Source organism: Mytilus galloprovincialis, chromosome 12 (assembly GCF_965363235.1).
Source record: "Mytilus galloprovincialis chromosome 12, xbMytGall1.hap1.1, whole genome shotgun sequence".
NCBI lineage: Eukaryota > Metazoa > Mollusca > Bivalvia > Mytilida > Mytilidae > Mytilus > Mytilus galloprovincialis.
Window position 1 is genome coordinate 2,664,872 of NC_134849.1, and position 13,488 is coordinate 2,678,359.

At 37.4% G+C, this 13,488-nt stretch overlaps 1 long non-coding RNA gene across 1 annotated transcript; it reads left to right on the forward strand.

The window, feature by feature from the left end:
* The first annotated feature begins 393 nt into the window (after positions 1 to 393).
* Positions 394 to 4,480, forward strand: LOC143054588 (uncharacterized). The gene is made up of 3 exons (XR_012971746.1): positions 394 to 530; positions 1,133 to 1,201; positions 2,256 to 4,480. It is a non-coding gene; the product is annotated as an uncharacterized LOC143054588 (long non-coding RNA).
* Positions 4,481 to 13,488: the final 9,008 nt, after the last annotated feature.

The following is a 13,488-nucleotide window of genomic DNA, read 5'->3' on the forward strand; positions in this document are numbered from 1 at the left end:
AAAGCAACGTCTCTCAAAGACTGACAAGGTAGGAAGAGCCCCTGATGAACGGGTGCAAGCTTTTTATACCCCGATGAAGCTATCGGGGTAACGAACGGGTCTTAACGGGGAAACGAACGGGGAACTGTGAACGGGCCTGACAAGAACGAAAATAATCCCCGATTGCTAGAATTAAGTACATTAGAACGTAAACAACATGTTTACGGAACATAAAAATCATCTTAGTACAATTTACAATCACAAACAGTATAGTTTTAATACAATAATATTGTTATAATCGATCTACAACCCTTATAGTATTCATACACTGTTTTACGCAAGTGGTACATAAAGTTCACCTGAGGTTACACAAAGGTCAGCTCATTTGCATAATCAATACACACAAATCATTGTGCCGGAAATGGCGGTTGCAACGTTAAAGCGAAAGTTAACTACACAAGTTGTCTCAATTCTACAACAATAAAAATGGTTGAACACTGGGAAAACTGTATGAATAGAACACTGAAAGTATAATGCATTGAATTAAAAAGGTGAGAACCGGTGTCAAACTTTAAAATAGCCAAAAATTGAATCGTAGCCGATAACAGGTGCTCGACATGAAAATACACATGTTTTCCAAGGAATTTCACTTGGCCAAATCATCACATTGGCTCCCCACTTTAGTTTTCAGTGTCCTCACGAAAACACAAAATTATCGTGACTTATTATGCTCATATTATAAAGAAAATATAATTTCAACAATAACAAACTACAAACTTCAAAAACTTAATAACTTTGACTAGAATCAATTTCCGATAACACGTGGTAAATAAATAATTACAGTCTTGATTCACAATCATGCACTCATTTCTCATACTGTACAATTTTAGTACAAATACATTCTGACTGCTCATCCATCAATATTACACAATACATATCACATCCCTACAGTACAAATGCATTTTTTTTTTTGCATTTAATTTATCTATTTGCAATTCAAATTACAAAGTCAAATGTTTATGCCCTTGACTTACAAAAACCCAACAACATGGTAATTAAACTTTCCAATTAATTCAAAAAGCCTTTGATATAAGCATATCTCTAAATACAAGCGGTTTAAAGAATTAGTCTGAAAATTTGCTTTCAATTTTAGGCAACAGATCTACATGTACTATTTACTGAAGAAACAAATGTTACTTCCATGGTTGAGAACTATTTACAGGTAATTATCTTATAACCATATCATATGGTCATAAATGCACTTGTTCATTTATCTAATTGTCAATACAAAAATCATCATTATCTCAAAACATTCAATTTCTACATATAGCTCGAGTACTTTGGCAAAGTACATTGAGAATTACAAGTTTCAACTTGTAAAAATATAGCAACACCTTAATGTCGCTATCAACATTTATCTAACAATATCAATATTAATTCAAAAATCTACCCATCTGAGGATTTACATTTTCATAATGTCTCATCCTGCAAAAATTAACCAACAAACATAACTTTACTGACTACAATCTGGATTTAAGGTATAAAGTCAAGGATTCCTTATACCTCATAAAAATTTGATACATAAATATTAGCAATAAACATATTGCTAATAACAAGTAACACTACATCTGTCACTCGACTAAATACACCAACGTCTAAATATTTTAAAACCACCCGGGGCAGGACTTACATTTTCAGAATGTCTCATCCTGTAAAAATTAACCAATAAAACCCTTAACCATTACTTTAACATTCGGGAATTAAAATATAAGGTCAAGGATTCCTTATATTCCATAAAAAAAAGTTGAAAAGTTTAAATTTTGATATTTAAACTACAGTCATGATAGTACTAGATATACTAGTACTAAAATGGTAAGCATTACTGGAAGACCTCAGTAATCATACCATAGAATATACATTATTACAATCACCTGTATATGCATAACTACAATAAAAAATATAATAACAATGTACAATACATAAAAAGGGCATTAATGTCTACCGCTTTCTGTTGCAACTGGTCTTCTTCTTTAGGGGGCTTCTTACACAGGACTTCACCTTCTTTGACGGGGAAACTGTTCTCTCGGGGATAAACCTCCTCTTCAGAGGGGAACGGGGACGTCTATAAGTTCGTGTATTAAAATAGGGTCTTACAGGTGACCTAGGCCTAACCATGTTACCTCTCCTTACCGCTACTTCAACCTTCTCCATCATGTCATGGTTCTTTTCCATTTGTTTATTCATTTTCTCTAACAAAGTGTTTCCTTTATTCACAGCAGATATAAGTTCTTGGAAGGCTGACTGTAAGGAGTGAGGATCATCTAATACAGGTGTAATCTTTTCAGTTGGAGGCTCAGGCAGAGATAAAAGAGGACTCATACCGAGCAACTGTGGCATTAAATTCTCCTCAATTTCAGACGTAGGCGGCAGAACAAAATCTGGTAAAGAAGGTCTCGGGACCAAGCTCTCTGGAGATTTAAGTGGCGATGGCATAGCGGGAGGGTCTGAGAGATGTAGAATTTGGTCTGCTAGGTCAGACCCCTCAGCCACCACCACTCTAGTATCCAGAAACTCAGAGGAGACCTCAGTTTCAGCAACTTCATGATCAAGTTGTTTTATTTCAGTTATGGCAGGTATAGACGGACAGTCCAAAGGTGGAGTATCGGACGTCGAGATACTTCCAAAATAAGAGACCAGTGCTGACTTTAGAATCGGAAGATCAATTGAAGGAACTGATAGTTGTGCAGATCCAGCTGCGGCAGAGGGCTGGGGTTTTTTCTTCGTGACCCAGAATAGTAAGGATGCCTCCTGTTCCCACTGGGATAGATGTATCTCAGGGTCAACCTGTTGTGGGTTGGGATTTTCTTTAACAAAGCTCTCATCATTTCCACGGTAAATACCTTGTTCTGTGGCGAAAAGTCTGGCATTGTTGTGAGGCGCATAAAATGAGGGGTGCCTCTTCATGAGCTGCTTGTTGTCAGATGAGAAGTCACACAGCTCACAAGAGAGCATATGTTCCTGCTCGCCAAAATGTTTACAGGAATAGTGTTTGATGGCTGCCCGCTTCTCTCCAACAAAGTAACACTTAGTACATTGGTAAACCCTTCCTCTGTCATAATCCATGGTGCTGAAAGATAGGAATGAAACATAAGACAAATGTCGTATATTACAATTTACATTCATGTTGAACACTGGCAATTACTGGCTAATTAACTACAGGGTGCTGATTGGCCAAGGACATAGGAGGAGGAGGAACACTATCCGTGACTAACAACGAGGAGATCTAACATTTGGAAGACTGGTTTAAATAGGTAATCATATTCACTGTGTAGCAACTAACTGGATACATATTTAATGTTAAAATTTGGTCACTATCAACATTAACAGCATCAAAAATGATTATTATTTACTCTGACGTTTATATATTTTGACCGCGCGAGAGCCCCATTCCGGATACCGGTTCCCCTGGTAGGGTTTCAACTTGTCATGGTTAACGACTTTGACAGGTCCTCCTTGGTCAAGTTGAATGCAGTAATTCAAACTGTTCATTTTCTTTAAATAATACAGGGCCCGACATAAACAGGTTTTAATTTCTGACAAACGCCTTCTTTTCTGATTTCGTTAAGTAGCCAAACTGGATCCCCAGGTTTATAGCTGTTAAGGGACAATCTCACGTCATAGTGGTCCTTTCTTCGTTTGGCTGTTTTCAACATGAAACGTCTACATATTTCGTGCGCTAAACACATTCTATGCCTTAGCTTGGACACATAGTCTCCAAAAGAAACGCTGATCTCCTCGGGTTGATTGTAGCCAAAAATTAAATTAAGGGGGGTCTTGACTTCGCGTCCAAGCATCAACATGTTAGGTGTAAGACCGGTCGAATCATTTTCACTTGATCTGTAGGCGGCCATTAGACACCCTAAATGTTTATCCCAGTCAGACTGGTCTCCTTTTAAATAGGCTCGTAACATTTGCAGTATGGTTCTGTGGACTCGTTCACATTGGCCATTACCTTTGGGATTACGGGCGCTGGTTCTAGTTTTCCTAACCTGTAACATTTGGCATAATTGCTGGAAAATCTCACTTTCAAAACTGCCTCCTTGGTCAGAATGTAGACTTTCAGGGCAACCAAAACGGCCGATAAATTCATCCAAAATCTTTTGAGCTCACGTCTCAGCTGTTTGGTCAGGGATTGGATAAACTTCTGTCCATTTAGTAAAATGGTCGGTAGCTGTAAGGAAGTATTTATTGTTCCGAACTGTTCTGGGTAGGGTGCCAACAATATCAATGGATATTCTGTCCAATGGGGCTCCTACTGAAATGGATCCCATGGGCGCTCTTGGCTTCTTGTTAGGGAACTTGCTCTGGGCACACTGGTCACATTTCAAGAGGTGAATGGCTACATCGTCTTTCATCTCATACCAGTAAAATTCAAGTCTAATACGGGCAAGGGTTTTCTTTCGTCCAAAATGGCCGGATAAAGGAGAATCGTGAGCTAACGTTAGCACTTCAGATATAAAACGGGATGGGGTCAACAATTGGAGGTGTTGAACAGAGCCATTACTCTGATAAAACTTTTTATAAACAACATTGTTTTATAAAGTTAAAGAGTCCCACAGGTTGAAATAATGCCTGGTTGTTGGGCTTCTAAGGGTCAAATCAGTTGGCTTTTCATTTTTTTTTTTGCCATCAAGAATAGGGCGTATATCCGCATCATCTTCTTGATACTGGGTCAGTTGGCTAGAGTTATATTTCTCTTTCCATTTTGTCCAATACTTCTTTTCCAAGTTAGCAGTTTCACTTCTTGTAACTGCCCTAATAGGGACAATAAATTTAGGGTTATTCGTTATAAGAGTACTTTCCATTTCTCGGGATCTCTTAACACATTTATTACATGGTCCACACTTTAAACTTTCTAAAGTGTCATTTTCAGAGCATAAGCACTGTTCTTGGGGACAACGGGATAAACCATCAGCATTTCCATGCTTCGTTCCGGGTCTATGTATAATTGAAAAATCATATGCAGATAAAATTTCAATCCATCTGGCGATACGCCACTTTGGCTCCTTTAGGCTAAAAAGCCAAATCAAAGGTTGGTGGTCGACCCGTACCGAAAACTTTCTACCCAAAAGGTATTGTCGGTAGTACTCTATAAAATAGCGTAAAGCCAGCAGTTCTTTATCAGTAACACAGTAATTTCTTTCCGCTTTGTTGAGTGTCCGGCTGCCATAGGCAATTACTTTTTCTTGACCTTCCTGTACTTGACTCAACACGGCACCAATGCCGGTGTCACAGGCGTCCGTATCTAAGATATATCCCCCCTGGTCTATTGGGTATGCTACTATAGGGGCCGTCATCAACAAATCTTTTATTTTCAGAAAAGATTCCTGACATTCTGGGGACCAAATAAAATTTTCGCCTTTCTTGGTTAAATTTATCATGGGGGAAGCTATTTGGGAAAAATGTTGTATAAACCTTCGATAATAACTGGCTAGTCCTAGGAACTGCCTGACCTGACTGACGGACTGAGGAGCGTCCCATTGCCTCACTTTCATCAGGTTGTCTGGATTTGGTCTAACACCGTCTCCCGACACCACATGCCCTAGAAACTTAACTTCGGTCTGTAAAAACTGACATTTTTCTGGTTTTAATTTTAAGCCAGCTTCTCTTATTCTATGAAGTACCAATCGTAATCTTCCCATATGTTCTGCAAAATTTTTGCCGAAAATTATAACGTCATCTAAGTAAATGAGACATATGGACCATTGTAGGCCTTGTAGTACCAACTCCATCAAACGCTGAAAAGTTTGAGCGGATGATTTAAGTCCCATGGGCATTCGGGTAAACTCATACAATCCATATTTAGTAACAAAAGCGGTTTTGGGGATATCGGATTCTTTCACCGGGACCTGATGATAACCAGACAGTAAATCTACACAAGTAAATAGGGTGGAACCGGCTATTGTATCTAGGCAGTCTTGGATTATGGGAAGGGGAAATGCGTCGTCCTGACATAGTTTGTTTACCGCGCAAAAATCTATCGTTGGTCTTACTTTAATAATATTCGTCGTACTTTTCTTTAAAACAAGACATAAAGGACTTCCCCAGGGTGACGTGGACTTTCTAATAATGCCCTGTTTTTCCATCTGTTGGACAATTTCTCTTTCCTTATCAGCAAATGCTAAAGGTACTCGCCTAGGAGGCTGCTTAATAGGCTTGGCTGTTCCAGTATCAATACTGTGCTCAATGAGGTGAGTCAACCCAATGTCGTCTTCATTTTTTGAAAATATGTCTTCAAAATCGTGTAAAGGTGAAGCAATCTCTAAAATTTCAGTCTTAGTTCTACCATTCTGTGCCTTCTCAAAAACTTCTAAGAGGTGGGGAGGAATGTTGTGAGCTTCATCTGGTTCCCCATTACTGGTACTAAAATTAGGTTTAGGTTCAGGTCTCATCTTTGGTACTGATCCTTCAAATTCAGGAATCTTAGACTCTAACGGAGTATCTTTAGGTTGATTTAGGGGTAATCGTCGAACACTCGAGTATCTGGATGTTTCATTCTCAGAGGTATCTTCGATATTCATTAAGGGTATAATGTTGAATTCATTTAGATGTGCTGTACCAATAACTGTGTTTTGGTGTATGATCACCTCATTCATTAAAGGGTTCATAAGTCTAACCGTACCCGTCACATGACGGGCAAGATCAACTAGGCAGGTAGAAACTATTAAACTAGATTGTTCCATAAAATCATCAGATGGTTCAATCAAAAATTCTTGATGAGACAACCAACCGTCTAAATCTGTTTTCTCTATATATGTCTCCAAGATAAGCTCGCTGTATCCTGGTACAACTGTACTGTCAGCAGCTACAACCTTTCTAACTTTACTAAATTCACCAATAAATTTAAATGGAATATTTTGTTCATTCCAATATAAAACTTGGTCAGCCAACCTTATTTCAGCAGGACCCTTTTTTGCCCATAACAAGGATATCCAATCCTAGCAAAACGCTATCCGCAATATGCGCTACCACAAGCTCCATATTAAAACTGAAATTTCCAAGTCTCACTCCAAAATCAGCTGTTCCCAACTCCCTGAGTGGGTTTCCATCAGCTCCAATAAGCGAGTGGGACTGCACCAAAGGTGGCCTGACTTCTTCAGGTATTTTTAGATATAACTCTTCAGATAGAACGGTCCTAGCGGCTCCTGTATCCACTGTGAAAATGGTGGGTACATCATTTATTATTCCATCTATATAAATTCCATCCTGTCTAGACTTCTTTTCAATCTTAAAAACTGGTTTTAATATAGGTTCTTCTGTTTTAAATAACCCCTGCATTTCAGAATCTTCAAAAATTTCAAAAATATCAATATCTTCAAGGTCTCGAGGCAAAATTATCTCCTCTTGGATCTCAATACTTGGTTCAGCTGTATTAACAATCTCAGCTGTACTTTCTAACTTTATTGGTGGACCTAAATCCACTAAAATAAACTGTTTTTCCTCCACAAAATCATGGGATATGGTATCAGGGGTATGGTCCAATACTTCAATATGGGCCATTTCAGGCTGGGTCTTTGCCACACATTTATCAATTTCAATACTAGGGATATGGTCCAATACTTCAATATGGGCCATTTCAGGCTGGGTCTCTGCCATACATTTATCAACTTGATGCATCAATACATTATGATCATCATACATTTTAATTTTGGGTTCCTTGAGTCCTTCATCAACAATAGAAAACTCACTTGATTCATTAACATCAACAAAATAAATATTCTGGCCATTTTCATGCTCATCATGGGTCTCTTCTCGGCACATAGAATTGACCGTCTTTAGTTTAAAGGGTCTTGGTCATTCACAAAATCAGGAGCATTTGGATTCAAACGGGTATCAGGGGCATTCAGATTCAAACGGGTATCAGGTCCAAAATTATCATTTCTTGGCCTTGGCTGGAAAGGGGCAGGTACATTCTGGTTAAAAGATGCTGGTCTGTTGTTTCCATTTTGGTTAGGGGCATTCCTATATCTCCTGGGCATGGGACATTGCTTAGCAAAATGACCAACTTGATCACAATTATAACATCTCTTGTCTTTCTGAGGTCTGGGATCAAATTGCCTCTGTACATAATCTTGCTGCTGGATCTGGCGAATGGGCTTTCGGTTAACCTGGTTGAAACCTTTGGAGAAATTAAAGTCTTCATTAGGGTAGCGACAAGTTTCTTGGTAGTGTACTGTAAAATACACGGCTTCGTCTATGGAGCTGGGCTCTTTATTCAGTTCTACGTGTATCCTGGCACTCTCATCTAGAAGCCCTAAAAGGAAAGTCCTTAATAAGTCTTCCTGTCTGGTCCTTTGGTCTCTGTGGGGGTAACCTTTGTCATACAGCATTTTCAATTCAGCAGCAAAATTCTGTACTGACTCGTCAGTATGCTGCCGTCTACCATTGAACCTAGAGATATAAATTTTGGTTGTATCTATCTCTCCAAATCTATTTTCTAATTCTTTAACCAGTCTTCTGTAAGATTGGGTAACTTTGCTAGATAACTGTTCATAGACGAAGTCACCGGCTGTCCCCTGCAATCTAGGTAATAATTCAGCCAACTTTTCTTTCTTGGACCAGCTGAACAGGTGGGCAACAGCTTCAAACCTGTTAAACCAAACTTTCCACTTTTCTTTTCCTGTAAAAATGGGTAGTCTATTACTATTCTGTTGTTTACTTTTGGAGACCCTCGGACTCCTATCTTCATCACCGCTGGACTCAGATTCACTGTTGCTAGAACTACTACTGGATGGACTAATATGTCGGTTTCGGTTAATTCTTTTTGTGGATTTTATAGCTGATGGGAAAGAGGACCTGCCTCTGTGGCTCTTCCTCGTCAGTTGCCTTACTGGGGATCTTGCTTGACCCTGCAAACTAGAAATTATTGTTTCAGTCATGTTTCTTATGACCTGCATGTTTTCTGTCATCATACCTCTCATGACACTGGTGAGGCCTTCCAGGAGCTCCATACTTTCAGTTCTCTTGGATCGGTCTGGGCTCTCCGGTACACCGTGTAGGGTAGGGGAGGGTGGTCTAGCTTCTCTAAGTGTTGTAGACTGCAACCTCAGATTTCTGGCTGTTCTCGTTTTCTTTCTCAAACTCAGCATAGGAGCACTCTGGCTTGTGGTTGGTCTTTGAATGACTGTGGTATCTTCTGTACACTCATCAGATGACTCAAAATCTTCACTATATTCAGTATTTATCTCTGTGTCGTAGGTGTCTTCACCACTGTGGTCTCTGGTTGATCTTGTTTTCACCATCTCTGTTTATTCGTATTACTATTTCTAGGTATGGGTTCGTATCACTGGATACTCGTGTAACTGTTGAGTATCCCACCGCTGCCACCAATGTAATAACTGGCCAAACGGGTGTCTTGTTACTTTGCTGCCACCACCTGTGTTTCAGGTACACAGGGACCTCAATAGACTAGAATAAGCTAGTCTAAAACAGAGAATGGTTTAAACACGGGTGTACTTTATATTCAGAAGTTATTATCATAGGGGGAAGAGTTTTAATTAGTTTAAAGGGATTAAAACACCTCACTATCTTTAATCTCAAGAATCAAACGCATTAATACATACATAGGGGGAGGGGATGAAAATTGTAAGGGGATATTCAAATACGCTCTAGTCTGTAGAAATCAACACACTCCTGTCATGTAGTTTATAGAACAGATTATCTCTGTAAGTTAGAGGCAGAACCTCTAAATAGTTGACATATAAACTAGCACTAAGGAAGTGGAACCGAAGGACTGGTACAAACAGACTATCGCACAAATGAATATTACTTTCTGACGATCAAATAATCTCTTGTCTAGGCATAGCAAGAGGATCTATTCTCCCATGAGACAGTGTTATGACACCAACAACCAGAGACCAGACTGGACTATTATCGTGTAAGTTTACTGACAAATAAACAAGATATTTACGAGCATAATTGTGTATTAAACGTAAAACATTGCATATAATTTATATTAGTATCACAGAGAAACCAATTACAGTTTTAATAACTTCTCAGAATATATTTCTAACTATGTTTCCAGTTATTTTGCCACAGTGTTCAACCAACTAACTAATAATTTATATATCATATCTATGTTTTAAATATAACTATTATCTTCTAATAAATTACACATTAAAAATAACAGTACTTTGTTATATTATTTACTAAACCTAAACCTCCTGGAGAAAACACAGGAAGACAAACTTCAATCACTGAAACTGAGAGTATTTAAAAAAAGTTTAATTATTCTAGCTTCTAACAATTCCTAACCTAACAAATATTCAGGATTTATAAATATTCTCTCTGAATGCTGGAAAATCTCAGCAAACAGGATACTTAACAAAATGTCCTTAACAAAATGGGAGGGGAAAAGGGGAATGGGGAAGGCATGTAACTTTAATCCGTTTACCTCAAAGAAACAGGTTAGCAAATGAAAGCTAGCCTGAATAAATAGACCAGCTATTTATATGTACAAGTACAATTATATTTAATCCATTTTTGATTCTGATCTAAGTCTTAGAAAACAAAGACTTATAATGAACAGAACAAGTCCAAATATTTGGTAATTTAGATAAATCAACTGCACTAACAATTGAAAGAGCTACACAAATGTGTATTTAAAAAGCCAAATGTTATAAATTGCAGTAAAACTGCTTAAAATCTCATGAAATACATGGTAAAATACCAGCGTCTGCTAAATATGATGACTAACCGAAAATAAAGCAAAGTCTCTCAAAGACTGACAAGGTAGGAAGAGCCCCTGATGAACGGGTGCAAGCTTTTTATACCCCGATGAAGCTATCGGGGTACCGAACGGGTCTTAACGGGGAAACGAACGGGGAACTGTGAACGGGCCTGACAAGAACGAAAATAATCCCCGATTGCTAGAATTAAGTACATTAGAACGTAAACAACATGTTTACGGAACATAAAAATCATCTTAGTACAATTTACAATCACAAACAGTATAGTTTTAATACAATAATATTCTTATAATCGATCTACAACCCTTATAGTAATCATACACTGTTTTACGCTAGTGGTACATAAAGTTCACCTGAGGTTACACAAAGGTCAGCTCATTTGCATAATCAATACACACAAATCATTGTGCCGGAAATGGCGGTTGCAACGTTAAAGCGAAAGTTAACTACACAAGTTGTCTCAATTCTACAACAATAAAAATGGTTGAACACTGGGAAAACTGTATGAATAGAACACTGAAAGTATAATTGAATTAAAAAGGTGAGAACCGGTGTCAAACTTTAAAATAGCCAAAAATTGAATCGTAGCCGATAACAGGTGCTCGACATGAAAATACACATGTTTTCCAAGGAATTTCGCTTGGCCAAATCATTACAATATAAGGTTTATCTATAATTAGGGGCTAAAGGGTCGCCGCACTCCATTCCATTATTCAAAATATCCATTTCATTATTCAAAATTGGCTATTTCTTAATTTCATGCGTATTTTGGCATTTAGGTCTTCTAATATTCGTTGCGGAACATATTGACTATATACATTTTTTTCTCTTGTAATCAGCTTTCGAATGAGGTATAAGATTTATCTATAATAGGGACTAAAGGGTCGCCGCAGTCCATTCCATTATTCAAAATATCCATTTCATTATTCAAAATTGACTTTTTCGTGATTTTCACGCGTATTTTGGCATTTAGGTCTTCTAATATTTGTTGCGGAACATATTGACTATATACATTTTGTTCCTCTTGTAATTAGCTTTCGAATGAGGTATAAGGTTTATCTATAATAGGGGCTAAAAGGTCGCCGCAGTCCATTCCATTATTCAAAATATCCATTTCATTACTGAAAATTGGCTATTTCTTAATTTTCACGCGTATTTTGGCATTTAGATCTTCTAATATTCGTTGCGGAACATATTGACTATAAGCATGATGTTCCTCTTGTAATCAGCTTTCGAATGAGGTATAAGATTTATCTATAATTAGGGGCTGAAGGGTCGCCGCAGTCCATTCCATTATTCAAAATATCCATTTCATTATTCAAAATTGGCTATTTCTTAATTTTCACGCGTATTTTGGCATTTAGATCTTCTAATATTCGTTGCGGAACATATTGACTATAAGCATGATGTTCCTCTTGTAATCAGCTTTCGAATGAGGTATAAGATTTATCTATAATTAGGGGCTAAAGGGTCGCCGCACTCCATTCCATTATTCAAAATTGGCTATTTCTCAATGTTCAGGCGTATTTCGATATTCAAGTCCTTCGTTACTCCTCTAAAATGCGTTGCGGAACATATTGACTATATACATTTTGTTCCTCTCTTAATAACCTTTCGATTGAGGCAGAATATATATCTGTAATTAGGGCTGAAGGGTCACAGCAGTCCATTACATTATTCAAAATATCCATTTCATTATTCGAAATTGGCTAACATGTTTAACCCCGTCACATTATTTATGTACATGTATGTGCCTGTTCAAAGTCAGGAGTCTGTAATTTATTGGTTGTCGTTTGTTTATGTGTTACATATTTGTTTTTCGATCATTATTTTACATAAATAAGGCCGTTAGTTTTCTCGTTTGTATTTTTTTTCAATGTCTTTAATAGCTGACTATGCGGTATGGGCTTTTCTCATTGTTGAAGGCTGTACGGTGAGCTATAGTTGTTAATGTCTGTGTCATTGTGGTCTTTCTGGATATTTGTCTCATTGGCAATCATACCACATCTTCTTTTTTATATTTCCTCATTTTTATGCATATTGTGGCATTTAGGTCCTCCGTAAACCGTCTTATGGTCATTTCGAATCAAAATATAGCTATAGTGTCACAGTCAATTTTTTTTATATTTTTTTCACTAGTCACCGCTTCAATTTGAATAATGAAACATAAACCATTTCATTATTCATTATTCATTTTTCAATATTGAATAGTGAATAGTGATCTATTTCATTATTCATTATTGAATAATGAATAATGAACTATGAATAATTGACGTACTTCAGCGCGGTTACGTATGGTCACCAACGAGAAAACTATTCACCAAAGTTTAAACGACAAAGCTTAAAGTTTAAAAGAATGTTACAACTACTGGAAAACGATTGGCCTTTTAAAGTGAGCTAGCCTAATAACGGACAGCACCATGATTTCGGGCGCCTCTCCCTTCCTTTGTCTAAACTGGGACAGTAGTTTGACAGCAAGCATAATAAAAAATCCAAATAAACTTATCATACCACATCCTCTTTTTTAATATTTATTGCAGGGTTACTCGTGCTGTGTTGATGCAGAAGAATATGTTCACGTGCGTGTATTGTATGCCCGTATATTTTTACTATTCGAGCTATTTGTTTGTTAGAAAGCTGTCTTCATTTATTTTAATTTTATATGTCACTTGTTTTTTTTGGAAAGTTGCCTAATTGGCAATCAAACCATTTCTTCTCTTACATGTATAAATGTATAAAAGAAAGACCTTTAGATGTTAAT